The sequence below is a fragment of the Anabrus simplex genome, chromosome 6 (assembly GCF_040414725.1).
Source record: "Anabrus simplex isolate iqAnaSimp1 chromosome 6, ASM4041472v1, whole genome shotgun sequence".
Taxonomy (NCBI): domain Eukaryota; kingdom Metazoa; phylum Arthropoda; class Insecta; order Orthoptera; family Tettigoniidae; genus Anabrus; species Anabrus simplex.
The window spans coordinates 91,920,271-91,934,730 of record NC_090270.1 but is presented as its reverse complement, the minus strand read 5'-3'; the positions used below and the strand labels follow the sequence as shown (position 1 = coordinate 91,934,730).

Here is a 14,460-nt window from a genome sequence, read left to right as displayed (position 1 = left end):
GTTGATTAGTATACCAGGCAAAATATTCACTGGCATCTTGGGAGGGTGTGATCAGTGGTTGAGAGGAAGTTGGATGAAAACCAGTGTGGATTCAGACCAGAGCAGGACAGGGTACTGAGGGGATGTTTATTTTTAATAGAGATTATAAATACCATTTTTTACTTCAGTAACATGTTAAGTTTTTGAGATATACTGTGGACATGCTCATTTCAAAATTTCACCCCCTTTTTAGTTCCCCTTAAGTGGAATTTCTGAAGACAAATCACTTATGTTTCTTTACTCTCACAGGAGATTCCAAATACTAATTTTTAAGTCTGTAACATTTTACATTTCTGAGATGCACTGTAGATAGTCTTTCTAAAAACTCATCCCATTTGTTGCTCTTGTTTAACCCCCATTAATTAGATTTTCCAAAACAAAAAAATGTATATTTTTAAAGGAGATTCCAATACCAATTTTTACATCTCAAAACTTTTTTAAAAGTTTTGATATATAGATGCACTCATTTTAAAAATTCACCCCCCACTTTTCACCCCCTTAGCAAAGGAGTATCTAAAAATCCTCCCTTAATGAGCACCTACATTGTTATATAAATGTATTCTCAAAATTTCACTTTATGTCCAGTATTTTTGGCTCAGTGATGAATGTCAGTCAGGACATGTTCTTTTATATATATATATATATATATATATATATATAGAGATTTAAGACAACTATCCTAAATTTGTCGCAAGCACTGGCTGGCTTGATTGCTGGAAGAAATGCTATGGAGTCTGGCAGCATAGTATCTGTGGGCGGGGGGGGAAGAATTATCTTGGGACATGGAGGGTATGTCTCAGTTTAAGGAAAACTTTCAGAAGTTGAAGGTTTGACCAGAGAGCAATTGTACAGTTGTGATGAAACAGAGTTAAATTATAAACTGTTACCAGCAAAAAGTCTTTCTTTCCAGGAAATTTTCTTTCTGAAAAGGAGTGAGGAAAGGGTAACAATCCTAACATGCAGTAATGTAACAGGTGATAACAAATTAAAACTTGGTCTCACAGGAAAATCAAAGATACCACGTGCGTTTAAGCACACTGAAATGGATAAACTTTCAATTTGGTACTGAAACCAGTACCTGGATGAACTGTGCAATTTTCAAAGAATGGTTCCATAAAGTATTTGTTCCATCGGTTGAGCAGTTTTTTTAAATTTAAAAACCTACAAGGCTATTCTGATTTTCGACAATGAGTCTTCGCACCCAGGCAGTGAAGAGTTAAAAAATGGGGACATACGAGCAATATTTTTACCACCCATTGTCAGAGTTATGACATCCAGTGGACCAAGGAGTTTTAGTCAGCCTCATAAGATAGTCACAAGCTGTTAACCTCGCTTCTTTCTGCCACGAACCTGGGGGAGAGGTGATACTCCCACGTGGCGCGTCCCAGGTGGCGGATAGGGGGGTCCTAACCGGCTTGCTGGCGGACTTGAGGGAAATAAAATACCTCTCGCGGACCAAACACACACACCCCCTGTAGGTGGGGGAGGCTGACGAATAATACACCCACGGTATCCCCTGCCTGTCGTGCGAGGCGACTAAAAGGGGCGACCAAGGGATGATTGAATTAGAACCATGAAACTACTTTTGATTCGTACCATCACCAGGGGAACACCTTGGGTTGCCTGTACTTGAGAGTTGTACCACTATGTTCGGTACGAAATGGGTTTGTGTTTAGTAGTAGTCATGAGCTTGGCCTGGGGGTTTCCAGTACCCGTGCGTCGTACCCATGTGAGCAACACCGCGGGTCTGGGCATAGCCTGTGAGTTGTACCACTATATGAGCGACACCGTGGGTCTCCGTTGCCTTTGATTAGTATCCACTATGTGAGGAACACCACGGAGCCCGTGGGACCGGCATCCGTGCCTAGTACACCTAGGTGAGGAAACTCATTGGTTTGCGTTGGCTATGAGTGGCGCCATTGTGTGAGAAACACCATAGGTCTGCGTTACCTGTACGAAGTACAATACTTCTGAGTAGTACCGTCTTGTGTGGAACACCGTGAGTTTCACTACTTTTGATTAGTACCCCAACATGACAAATACCATGGTTCTACTTTACTCGTGACATGTACCATTCTGTGGGGCCTCAGACATGGATTTTGCACCCCTTTAGACATCATCATCGTGCTTTGAGTGGTCCCTTGGTCAGTAATCAATTATGTATGCTCTTTGTTTGAGTCTGATCCACTGTATTTTGTTTGTTTCCTTTTTTTTGTTGGGTTCATGTCCATCCATTCATTCTTCATGACATTCTTATTTCTTTTTGGTCAGTGGATGAATGACATTTTTGTTCTTTCATTTTGTACCATTAGGGGCCGATGACCTCGATGTTAGGCCCCTTTAAACAACAAGCATCATCATCATCAACCTTCTTTCTGCAAATGATGGTCAAGGCCTTATCCATAACTTACAGAAAATAGACCTATTAGATGTTTTCATTATAGACAGTTTTATGCCTTCATAAAGTATTTTTCTGAGGTCTGTTTTATCAGGTAAATTACTGTACACTGTGTAAACATTTTCATTTAGTAAAGGCTCTACACCTTCATAAAGTGTATTTGGGCAGTTGATAGTATTCTGTTGTTCTCAAGCAAACGATACATACACGTACAGTGCTGTATTTTCTGAGGAAGCACTTGTACTTATACTTTTTAAACCCCATTCCCGATAACCTGGCATTTTCACTAACTCTGCCACCCTTCAGTCCACACTAGGCAGAGTTTTTGGGACTACTGTAGTAACTTTTTTCTTTTGACACTAACCAGAATGGCACAAACACCTAAGATCTTAGTTTTCCCTTAACCATGTCTGAAGAATATCATGAGATGGATTCAGAACTTTCTTCCCATTCCTTAAGCAATGCAATATTTTTCTGTCTATTAGAGTATCCAACCTCTTGATTGTATTTGTCATTAGAACAAATTCACTACCACCACCACCACCACTGAATAAATTTGCATTTCTATGCAGTACCCATCCAATTGCACTCTCCTGTTATTCAAGTTTGGTGATTATATTGAAAAGGTAAGTAGCATTTTCTGCATCCATTGGCTCTTTGGTAATATGACATGCTTTCAATTTCTGGACAGAAGTAACCTCACAATACTTTCTGCTTTCTATATTTTTCTTCAGGAACACTCTAGAGAGGTACCTAATTGTGTTGCAGTATCTGCAAATTGATTTTTCATGGTGGCACATTGCTATAGGATGATTACTACACCCAAAACATGATCTATGTTCATTTAATAGTTCAGAACATTTCTTTTGATTAGACTTGAACACGGGTATGCTGATCGTTTAATTCCATTAAATTTCTTCAGGCATATTTGTCTGCCACAGCTTCCTCCTAAATCATTTTGTACATCAAGCAGAGTCCACGAGACTGCGCAGGACATGCCAATCTGTCGTAACATTTCTTAAAGATCGGAGAATTCTGAAGGCTCTATCAATCATTGCAACTCCACTACGTAATCTGGTAATGATTCATTAGGTAACTGATCAAGTCTATTAAATTTACATCTTTGCACATATTTGCTTGGTTTCTGGTTATAATGATCTCTCTCTCTCTCGTGTTCAGAGAAACACAAGACCAGCCATTTAGAGGAAATTAGCCAGACCAGTTCTCATGTACAAGAATGAAGCATAGACAATCAGGAAGAGACTAAACCAGAATTACTAGTGCAGAGATGAGATTTACCATAATGGGACAAAAGGAATAAGGAAGTGATGAAACAAATGAAGACAGAATTTTTGTTAATATGCCTAAGATAATGGAAGGACCATGTCAACAGAATGGTAGGGGAAAGAACTGCAAATCTTACCCATTGCCTGGAGAAAGTGTTTTTGGATGTCCAGCTAAGAGATATCACGAACTTGGCCACCCTTCAGTCCACATTAGGCATTGGGACTACTGTAGTACTTTTTTCTTTTGACACTAACCAGAATGGCACAAACAGGACACTTGGCCTAATATGTGCTATGATTATCCTTTTCAGGAAATTTGAAATGTTGCAAGACATAGTATGTTTGTTTCTATTGTTTTTCTTGTACTGTATAACTTAAGATTCCTAGAAACTTTTTAGAAGAATATTGGTGACGTATTTGTATTGTTCACAGGTGCTGTTAAATCTCCTAGTTGGTGTTTATGCAGAACCTTCAATCCACATAAACGAAGAGTTGGCTGCTTGGTACGGGCCACACAACTGTAGGCCTGCATTTGGAAGGTGGTTGGTTTGAACCCCTCCATTACCCTGAAGATGGTTTTCTGCAGTTTTTCTTACCAGACACATGTTGGGGCTCTAACTTAAAGCCACAGTGCTACCATCTGTCACATGATTACTGGAAAACTACAAGACTTTGTGTGTCATTAAAATGCTAGCAAAAGAAAAATTAGATCTAAACCACTAACTGGATATATATATATACTTGTAATCTAATTAGAGTAGAATTAGATTTTTGAAACTACCTCACTTTTCCAGTCTGTTGAAACACAAAAAATAACTTACAACACTATAACGTACCAGTAAAAATATATATCAGTAACAGAATGACATGTTATGACACACGTAAAACTTTCAAGTTACAGTAACTGAAAATGAATGGTTTTTCTTTAAAAAAAGGTTAGATGTAAAAGCTACTTAAATTGTGATAACTAAAAATGAGTAAAATCATTAACACATTGGTTTAATTTTTGTTGGAATTGCCTACAGAGTTAATGGTCCTCAGTTTGTACTATATTGAGCAAATAAAAAAAATCTTAAGCTTATTCCCAGATATTTCTAGGGTGATGGAGTTACTGTGATGCATTTTGAGCTTTGGCAAGGCTGAAATATTTTAGTTTCCAGGATAGAAGAGTTCAAAGGCAATTCTAGAGAAGGAAATTCAGGGTCATGGCATACCAAATTACTTTTTGTATTTGTTGAGAGTTAAGACTTCATGACAAGGCTGTGGGAATGTAGAGTTGAAAGCCAATAATGTTTTGAAGAGTTCTTTCCCCATAGTCCTTGGGTGTTATTTATCAATATGTAATTTTGACATGAGAATAAGTGGGTTGTGTACACTTGAGTATTGTAAAAAAATTCACATACTGTTTATCTTTTTCTGTGCTCTTTTGAAATAAAATATGTCTTGCTTTTTAGTAAACATTTTGTATACTATGCTTTGCCAGTAAACGTGTCCTATTAGGAAAGTGACAATGTTCAGAACAATTTGAAGCAGAATGCAAACTTCCCATGTTTATTTTTTGATTAGGGCATGTACAGTACTAGAAACAAGTAATGGCACACATGAATTGCCAGTACTATAAAGTAGATGCTGCATGACCAAGGATGTGCAAAATACTGTTTAGATTTGTGCAGACTGAGGTACTGGTATTAGCTGCAAGTCTACAGTTATTGTATCTTATTACATTCATGAACCAGTAAGTAAAATGTAAAATTCTATAATCACAATGAATGCAAAATAGATTAAATCTTGTTAAAAGTAATCAAAGTAACTTCTAGTTTGAAAGGGAAACAATGATAAAAACACAGCAGTGTCCAGTTGGCTCAGTGGTAGCATGCTCTCTTCTGATCTCAGTTGCAATGGTATAAATATGGTTTATTATTTATCATGTAACACTTCACTTACTGTACAAATATTTGATTTACTTTTACTAACATTCTCTTCTCAGTTGCATAACTCATGTCTGAAAGTTGTGATTATCTTTACTTAGATGAACCAGAGATGTAGGCACAATAAGACATGAAGCCTTGAATAGACTTTTTCCAACCTTAAATAGGTTTGAACTAAGATTTTAAGATCTGGAGGCCAATATACTACCACTTATCCATAAAGGGATCAACTTTTGACCCATAAGTCATAGTTGGAGGGCTGATGGGAAGGAGACCATGACTGGAGCGTGTCATCAGTTGGGAGAGTAGATTAGGGGAGACATTCATCTTAACTGACTGGCAGGACACTGTCAGTGTGATTTCTTTGAAAATGTATATGAAAAGATGAGATAAACTGATAAGGAATCTACCATGAAGGTTACTGCCTTAAATGAAGACAAGTGATGATTATTATTATTAGTAGTAGTAGTAGTAATAATAATAATAATAATAATAATAATAGTAATAATAATAATAATAATAATAATAATAATAATAATAATAATAATAATAATAATAATAATTGATAATTGTATGGCCTCAGGTGCCATGTGCAAGCATTATAATTTGATACCATCTGGCTGCTTTCTTGTCCTATTGGGGGTGTGGCTGAGTTTTAATAAATTTTGTAGGGTAAACTCCAAATGTGTTACCAGAGATCGTCATATGCAAAAATCTTGAAACAGTGTTGAATGGACTTTCTTCTGCCCTTAAAATCAGACTACTGCTGCTGGGTTTGAACCTGCTCTCTTGGGAACCGGAGGCTGACGGTAAGACTGATCCACAGAGGGAGATCTTGACTTGATCACAAGTATCCTGTGCCAGATATGACCCATGCTACATGAATTTCTCTAAGGTTGGGGTGCTTTAGTGTTATGCCAAATCTCTTGTGATAGCATTAGCATACTGGAGCACATCCATAATTGGTCAACTGCTTGCCAATATATTGTTTTGGAGAACACATTGCTTCTTTCTGTCCATCAATGTTGTCAGCAAGGATATCTTTTTCCAGCAGGATAACCATCTGGTGCACTAACCAAAGTAGTTCTTGTTTATGAGGTGGCCTGAAATCAGTCTTAGATTGGTCTCCAAAGTAACTGGAACTGAAGGTCACAGAATGTATAGGAGAGGTTAAAACAAAGGAGGCTTGGCATCCATACAATTAACTCAGAAGTGTAAGAACTGTGGGATGAAGTTCTTAGGGTCTGGAAAGCCCAGGGGTTATTAGGCAAAAATACTTATCAATTTCTTTTCTACATTGTTATAAGGACAGCCATGACTGCAACCCGGGACCCCTGTGACAAAAGGCCAGCCATGGAGCCAGACATTTACCTACTTATGTTCATTGGCTATTACTACATGAATGTTTCTTATCATGTTAGTAGATACAAGGGTGTTATGTTGATTGTAAAATTACAACTGGGTTTCAAAATAAGTGTTGTGTATGTATGTGGTATTTTTCATGGATTACAATGTTTTAAGTACATTCTTATATTAATGCTTCAGGGAGATATGGCGATTCCCTTTGATGATACAGTGTAGAAATATTTGGGACATAGAAATTTTGCACACCATGAGCATTGTGTGAAGGCAGCTTTGCTGGTTATGTTTCTGGGTGGGATTGTCATTTGGGGAAAGAAGTCATTAACATTTTGTGCGTTGGCAATATATTTGCAACAAATCGTGAATAATGGATCATTTTTCCAAAAACTGGTGCTTGCAATTATGTGGATTTTTATTGCATTGAGTCTAATTGTGATATGTCTTTGCTGTGAAATGAGTGTAGTAATTGTTAATGGATGAAAATAAATAAATGAAACAAAACAATGGGATGTGAACATAGGGTGCAAAAGTGAGGTCATGGCAAAAGCTGCTGTGCCACTGTGCCTGTTTAACTTGTTACGCTAATAGGCACGTAAAGCACGTTGGAAACTTCGACAGTTTGCTAATTTTGACCACTCTTTCACTGAGCAAAGTTTCTGGCAAATCTGGTTTACACTTGGTGGGATCTCCTTGTAAGTTGGGTTCAAACCTGGGTTCAATGTGAGACTTCAGATGTCTAGGCTAAGGAGACATTGGACAAAGATGATATTCCTTTTTATGAGCCAAGCCCAGTCTAATTTCAACCTTTAAAATACTGGGTAGAATGTTCATGTAATAATACCTTGATTAATTTTTGTGATATGAGCCATTACTTCTAGTAGTGTATACTAGTGCACAAAAAGTGGTCACTGCAGATGATTTCTTTCTATAAACACATCCTCTTTGAAAGGGGATGAATGTATGTAGTAGGATTCAAAGCATAGTCTCTTTGGCCAGCTGTTTCAGTTCAGGAATATCCTTGTTTTGAGAATGTACAAAATTAAAGATGCTGTGGGCCAATTTTTGTGTACTAGAGTACATATAATTGTTCACTGAATTGGATTTGCAGTTTGATATTTTTCTCAATACTTCTCAAATCAAAATATCTTATGTCATAAAGATTTAAATATTTTCTCTTTTGTTTCCAGGAAAAATGACATGGGCTTGCATTCTCCATCAAAAGCATAGATGAGCTATCATTGGAAGATTTCATAAACTGCAGTGTACTAACTAGCCAAAAAATGTGTTAATTGCTTTTGTCTGCAGGCCTTCATAAATTTTCAGCCAGTTTTTCTGTGTTTATTTTACTGCTGATATAGGGAAGTTCTGTACTGCTTTTGGGCAACATTATTAATGAACTGTTAAAGATTGTTTGGCTAAATGTTATTCTTTTTTGAAACTGTTCATAATTAAGCAGCTAAAATATTTGCAGTCAATTTTAAAAACCTACCTTGAGTACCTCAACATTAAATTTTGTTTTAATTTTATCTTTCTGTCTCAGTGTATATATAGACTAAGCTGTAATTTTGACATATTTGCAAGGAATAGCTCAGTCTTTTGTGATTCCTGATAAGGTATGACACTTGGTTATGGTATTTGTTTTGCTGAATGCATTTTTTCATATTACTGCTGAAGGGTTTGTCAGTTGCAAGCTGTCCTGTTGCTAGCTTTACTGAATGCAGAGTTTGTTGCCTTGCTGATATCTTTCCTGCTAGTATAGGTCATTAAATTTTTGTGCCAAGACATCCTGGCACAGTTTTAATTACAGTATGAGAACTTTTATAGAAATTACTTTATATTTTGAAAACATTATTAAAACTGAAAGATTATAGTGGATATGGGATAAACTTACTATCCTATACATCTTAATGGTTATTTACATATAGCTGCCAGAATTTGTCTAAAAGCATTTACTACCAATTTGTTTGTTTCTTACAAAGATCTGTTGCAAAATTACTGTCAAGTGTTGAATATTATGTGAAGTGTATCTTTGTAATAAGGCTAATAGAAAAAGTAATAAACTGGACTTGCTTACATCACTGTGTATTGTCTTACCTTCCAATAATCCTAAATATTAATTCCTATATTTAATAAGTTATTTAAAAAATACTTCACCTTAATTCTGTACTGAAATGGTTTATTCACAGTTTGGACTTAGAAGAAAAAAAAAAAAAAAACTTTTTCAAAATTTATTTTACTTAGTTCATAACTATGAAAAATAATTATAAACTCAATATAAATTTAAAAAAATAGAATAAATGGCTTAAATTCAATAAAAATCAAAAATTTTCTCAATTTTTCTGTAAAATGTGCTTAAAAATATCACCTAAGTCCAACACCTCATTTCAAGTGTCCAGCCCCAGCGTCGAAACTTCTATAAATCGAAGAGTTTCCTGTCCAAAAAAGGAAAAAAATTACAAGAGTAATTTAAGCAGGTACCTACTTCAAATGTAGGAAAGTTAACACAAAGCAATTATAATACACTGAGAGAGATGGGATTACAAGAATGATCAGCCAAAAATTCAGGACAAATTGTTTACATTTTGGACTTAGTTTTTTTTTTTTTTTTCCCAGATGGGAAAACACTTGAACCACTTTACTATGAAGCCCATCTCCTGTTACTGCATTATAATTGCTCAATGTTATCTTTCCTACAGATTTTTTCTCCCCTCTCTTCCCAAAACCTCACCACTGACACATTTCATTCCTGACACACTTCAATAATAAATTTTTCTACAAAGCCTATCTCCAGTTACTACATACAATTGCTCAATGTTAACTTTTCTACATTATTTTTTCTTATTTCTTTCCAAAATCTGAACATTAACACACAGGGCAAAACCAATTTAGAAAGTGTTAAAAAAGTATACGACCAAATATATGCTTGCACATTAATTACTAGCGAGTAGGAATGGGAACTTCTCATTGGTAAGATAAATGCTGTGAGATTCTCAGAAAGATTAAGCATGCATTTGCAATTACATGGTACACTGAGAGCAACAACATGCAGAGAAATGTTGATCAATTGAATGAATCAAGAGATGAACTGGTCTCCACTCTGTGCAAATAAGCGTATTTTATAGACGTATGTGCAAGGAAGCAGAAAGGTTATAGGAGGACTGATTTACTCCAGTCAACCTTTGAGACAGCTCACAGAATCTGTCCATTTCGAGCATGCTATTCCCAGTGTATTAGTTTCAAAAGCAAACATATTTGCCGTGATGAAACAATGTATGACAGTCAAAAATCAGTCAGTAGCCCTTCTGCTTTGCAGACTGCATTTGTAGCTTGAACAATGTTCTGTTCTACTTCACGCTTTTTTTTGTTTTTCCCCGAACAAGTAGTTATAACTTTCCAGTTAAATACAAAGTGTTTATAACAAAACAACAGAAAACTAATCAAGGGAATGACAATGCTCAATATTGATTTTATTGCAGATAACTTATTTGCAAAGAGAAAAAATATTATGTTGATACCGAGATTAACAAAGAATCCACAATATATGGTACTCTGTACGCATGGAATTCTAAAAAGATGCGTTTGAGTCCTGCACTGAACATGTTGTGACTTGCACATACACACAGAGAGCATAGTGCTATTCAATGTTACTCTATATTTTGATTGCTGGCCTCAAAAGTCACAATCAAGAATAAGTCCCATCCCTACTTGCCAGTATTGCAAGGAAAGTGAGTTTGAATTCCATGTTGTACAGGAAATCATTTCATTTTCTTTCAAATTTTCTCCTGTTTCACTTCTCATCCTATCCCTAAAAGGTCTGAAATATGTACATTAAAAAAGACACCATAGTAACACACACAGCCTTTGGAGATGATCTGGCAATCCTTGCAAATTATGTTGAATCAGCCACAAATCCACATCCTCAGAGAAGTTGCTATGAAGACTGGTCTATAGACCTCATTTGAGAAAACAAAATATACACAAATATAAAATTGACTCCAAGAATCATGAACACAGATGAAGGTAAGATACGTTAGCTTCAAATATCTTGGAAAAATGGCTTAGAAAATGAAGCAATCAAAGCGAGAATAGATCAAATTGGCACACCAACAAGAAGTGGATTAATTTGAGAACAAAATTAAGACATTATAACGCAGTGTTTAAACCATAAGGATTGCATGCTGCTGAAACAATGGATCTAACAAGCAGATGATTGATACAACAATTAGAGAAGAAGGAAGGGAAGATCTAAGGCCTAGATATGTTAATGAACAATGAAGACCGAGGCCAAATAAAGAACTGTGCAAAGAAACTGAATGAATTGTGGAATCCGTGAGGAAAAGACTAGTCCAGTTTTATGGGCATCTCTTAACGATGAACTATGAAAGACTTGCGCAAAAGATTCTGATGCATTTTGAAGGGAAGAAAGTTGTTCCTAGGTGGCTCACTGAAGATATGGAGAAAATGGAAAACAAACAGTATGATAAATTTAGAAAAGAAACTGTTTCAGACATATGATATCAGACTTTAAGGGTTTTTGAGAGGAAATGGGAAGGAAACCTTCAAAGGTGGTTTTCTCAGAAGAATGCAGGAAATGAATAAGAAACTGAATGAAGGAATTAGCAGAACATCAAAGACAAGGGTGGAAGAGGATGAACACAAAATCCAGTATAATGAAGCTGTTACTCCATGGTCCATAGTGGCCCAAATTGAATAGAAGAAGAAGAATATACACAGCAACATTGACATGGGCTTTTAATCCAAGTAACCATACTTTAAACCCTAGCTGATGTATGTGGGATTTTAACAAATATGTGAAATTTACATTCCTATGGTTCAGAACCCACATAATCTTTATATTGATAGTCATGTAAAGAGGGTTTTCTTCATACAGAATTCACACGGACCATGCAAATAATAATGCTGTATGTTTGGTATTTCTTAAAATCTATAACAATTGAAGAGATCAAAGTGCCATAACTGTGTGCTGGCTGCTTAATATGCCACTAAATCTACTCCCCATAATCTACTGTACAAATGCATTTTTGAATGCCAACCAATTAAGCAAAGCTTACTTTCACAACATTAAGTGTAGAAGGAGAGTGCCTAACCAACAATTCTATGCAGCTGATCTCTCATAAGACATATGCAGAGCTGCTGATAACTATGTATTAAACCCAAAATAAAACATCCTTTCCACAGGAATTAGGTCCTACAGGAGCTGGAGTTAAGAGAGAGAAAGTAAGCTCCTTTCTAAACAACTAATTTCAGAAAGTTCCTGATACAGAGTGGAATTTAAGCCACTCCCTTACTGACTTCATTTTCTATATGAAGGAAGCTTGTATTTCTAATTAATCTTTTGCCCTGTGTGTTAGCAATGCCAATTCCATCACAGCCATCTTGCATGACAAAGCAAGACCACCATATTGTTTACAGTACTGCATATAGGAAATCATTATAGGCCGATTGCAGAAACAATGACTAGTTTTAAGCCTTAGACAACGTCTACCTAAACAACGTCTAAATCGAGCATGACCTTCCATTGCATAAACGGTGTTCAGCCGGTGTTTAACTAGACATCCTTTAAAGTTTCAATATTGCTTTGAAAATGGAGACAGAAGTATCTTTCATGCAACTCTTTGCTTGTCACAACCAATGAAATTCGTCGGTGCACGCGCCGAATGCCAGTCAGCTGTTTGTCTTCCTACATATTACTCAAATATGGCTAAGCATGAGCATGACTTGCCCACAGATAAGAGTATCGCTTTCGGTGGAAATTAAATCTTATAATATTATCGACACTAAAGCGACACGCCACCGTACGGGGAAGTGTAGCTTTGATTGTAGCGCTGTTACGGTGTGTGTAATCTACTTGTAAATATGGTAGCTTTGATGAAGGGAAGATGAAACAATAGTAATGTGCAACCGAATACGTTGTACGAACCATATAGATGTAGCTTGCATTCTGGAGATCGTAGGTTCGAAATGCAGCCCTGAAGATTGTTTTTCGTAGTTTCCCTATTTTTACACCAGGCAAATACTAGGGCTGTTATTATGGCCACGGCTCTTCTTTCCCAGTCCTCCTCTGTAAACAATAACCACCACCACCACTTGCCTTTTCCTATATGATAGTTGCCAAAAACTTACACGATTATATATATAAAAACCACCTACAACCTACTTTTTACTTTTCACTATTATGTGCATTTACTTGGCAGTAAATATAAGTGAATCCCTCCCGGTTGATGTATATAACAGCCCTCTGACGATTGGAACAAGTAATTCTGACATGTATGTAGTCAAACTGCCCTACAATTCCATGGAAATTACCTCATGTATAATAAAATATATCGGTTGCCAAGAATTGTATTCCAGTTGGCAGTTGCTGGACTGTCCCTTTGTCAGTCTCAAGAAAAAAGTCTCTTGAAAAGCAAAATCTTATTTTAAGCTCTACCTCCCCGTACATGTCAAATGAATTGCTGCGATTTAGCAGCGGGCGACCCACAGAGACGTCGTCGGACTAACCTTTCTTAATTGTTAGAATTCTTGTTTTATTTTCCACCTAATTCAGTACATAAAAATGTTTATTGTCTCTAGAAGGACATTTGATTACAATACAACCCTAACAGGGACATGTTTCGCTTGTTATATCGAGCATCCTCAGCCTCATTGAACAAATATTTCAAGGTTAAGTCTTTACATTAAACCTTCATATAAACAATTTGATCATTATAAGTATTTTACACCAATAAAGTATTACCACTAGTTAACAATAATTAAAAAGAATTAACAAATTAAAATATAACTGTGATGGACTAGACACTGATCACAATTTACTGATGTCCAAGTCATAGTACCAGTACTGTTTCAGTACTGCAAAAAGCACAGCTAGGCACTAAAGTGTGAATAAAGGGACACATTCATCCACAAATGTTGCAGTAAAACAACACATCAACAACTAAGCATCATTTGTTGGTGTCCCTTTTAACCATGCTTCAATAACAAACAGATTAGTGTTAAAATAGGCTGACACAAACCAGGTGAAGAACTGGGAGGACTTCTAGTATGATGATTCACACAGACCACAAACCTTCATTGCACAATCTTTTAATAATGTAGTGATTTCTCAACTAAACTGAAAGTACAACGAAGGAGAAAAACATTGCAAGTTTAATCCTCTAACATCATTAATTTCAAATAGGACATTTAAACTTACAAAAATAACTTAGCACTAAATAGTATTAGTAAAAACTGAGAACTAACAAGATTTTTAGCCAAATCTTACAAATATTTAAAACATTACTATGACTTGGATATCAGTAAATTGTGATCAATGTCTAGTCCAACACAGCTATATTTTAATTTGTTAATTCTTTTTAATTATTGTTAACTAGTGGTAATATTTTATTGGTGTAAAATAATTATAATGATCAAATTGTTTATATGAAAG

The 14,460-nt window shown here is 36.0% G+C and overlaps 2 long non-coding RNA genes across 3 annotated transcripts in view; one reads left to right on the top strand and one right to left on the bottom strand.

Moving 5' to 3' along the window:
• The window catches only part of LOC136875480 (uncharacterized), a 39,685-nt gene extending 30,966 nt beyond the window's left edge, over positions 1 to 8,719 (top strand). Inside the window, exons 3-4 of one of the 2 annotated variants that reach the window (XR_010860447.2) lie at positions 4,156 to 4,262; positions 8,201 to 8,719. This is a non-coding gene — a long non-coding RNA (uncharacterized lncRNA). Of the gene's footprint in view, positions 1 to 4,155; positions 5,182 to 8,200 lie in introns of those variants that run through there. The other variant, XR_010860446.2, reaches the window with a different exon arrangement.
• Positions 8,720 to 9,308: 589 nt separating this feature from the next.
• Positions 9,309 to 14,460, bottom strand: part of LOC137501197 (uncharacterized) — a 50,116-nt gene continuing 44,964 nt past the window's right edge. Inside the window, exon 3 of the long non-coding RNA XR_011018401.1 lies at positions 9,309 to 9,445. This is a non-coding gene — a long non-coding RNA (uncharacterized lncRNA). The remainder of the gene's footprint in view (positions 9,446 to 14,460) is intronic.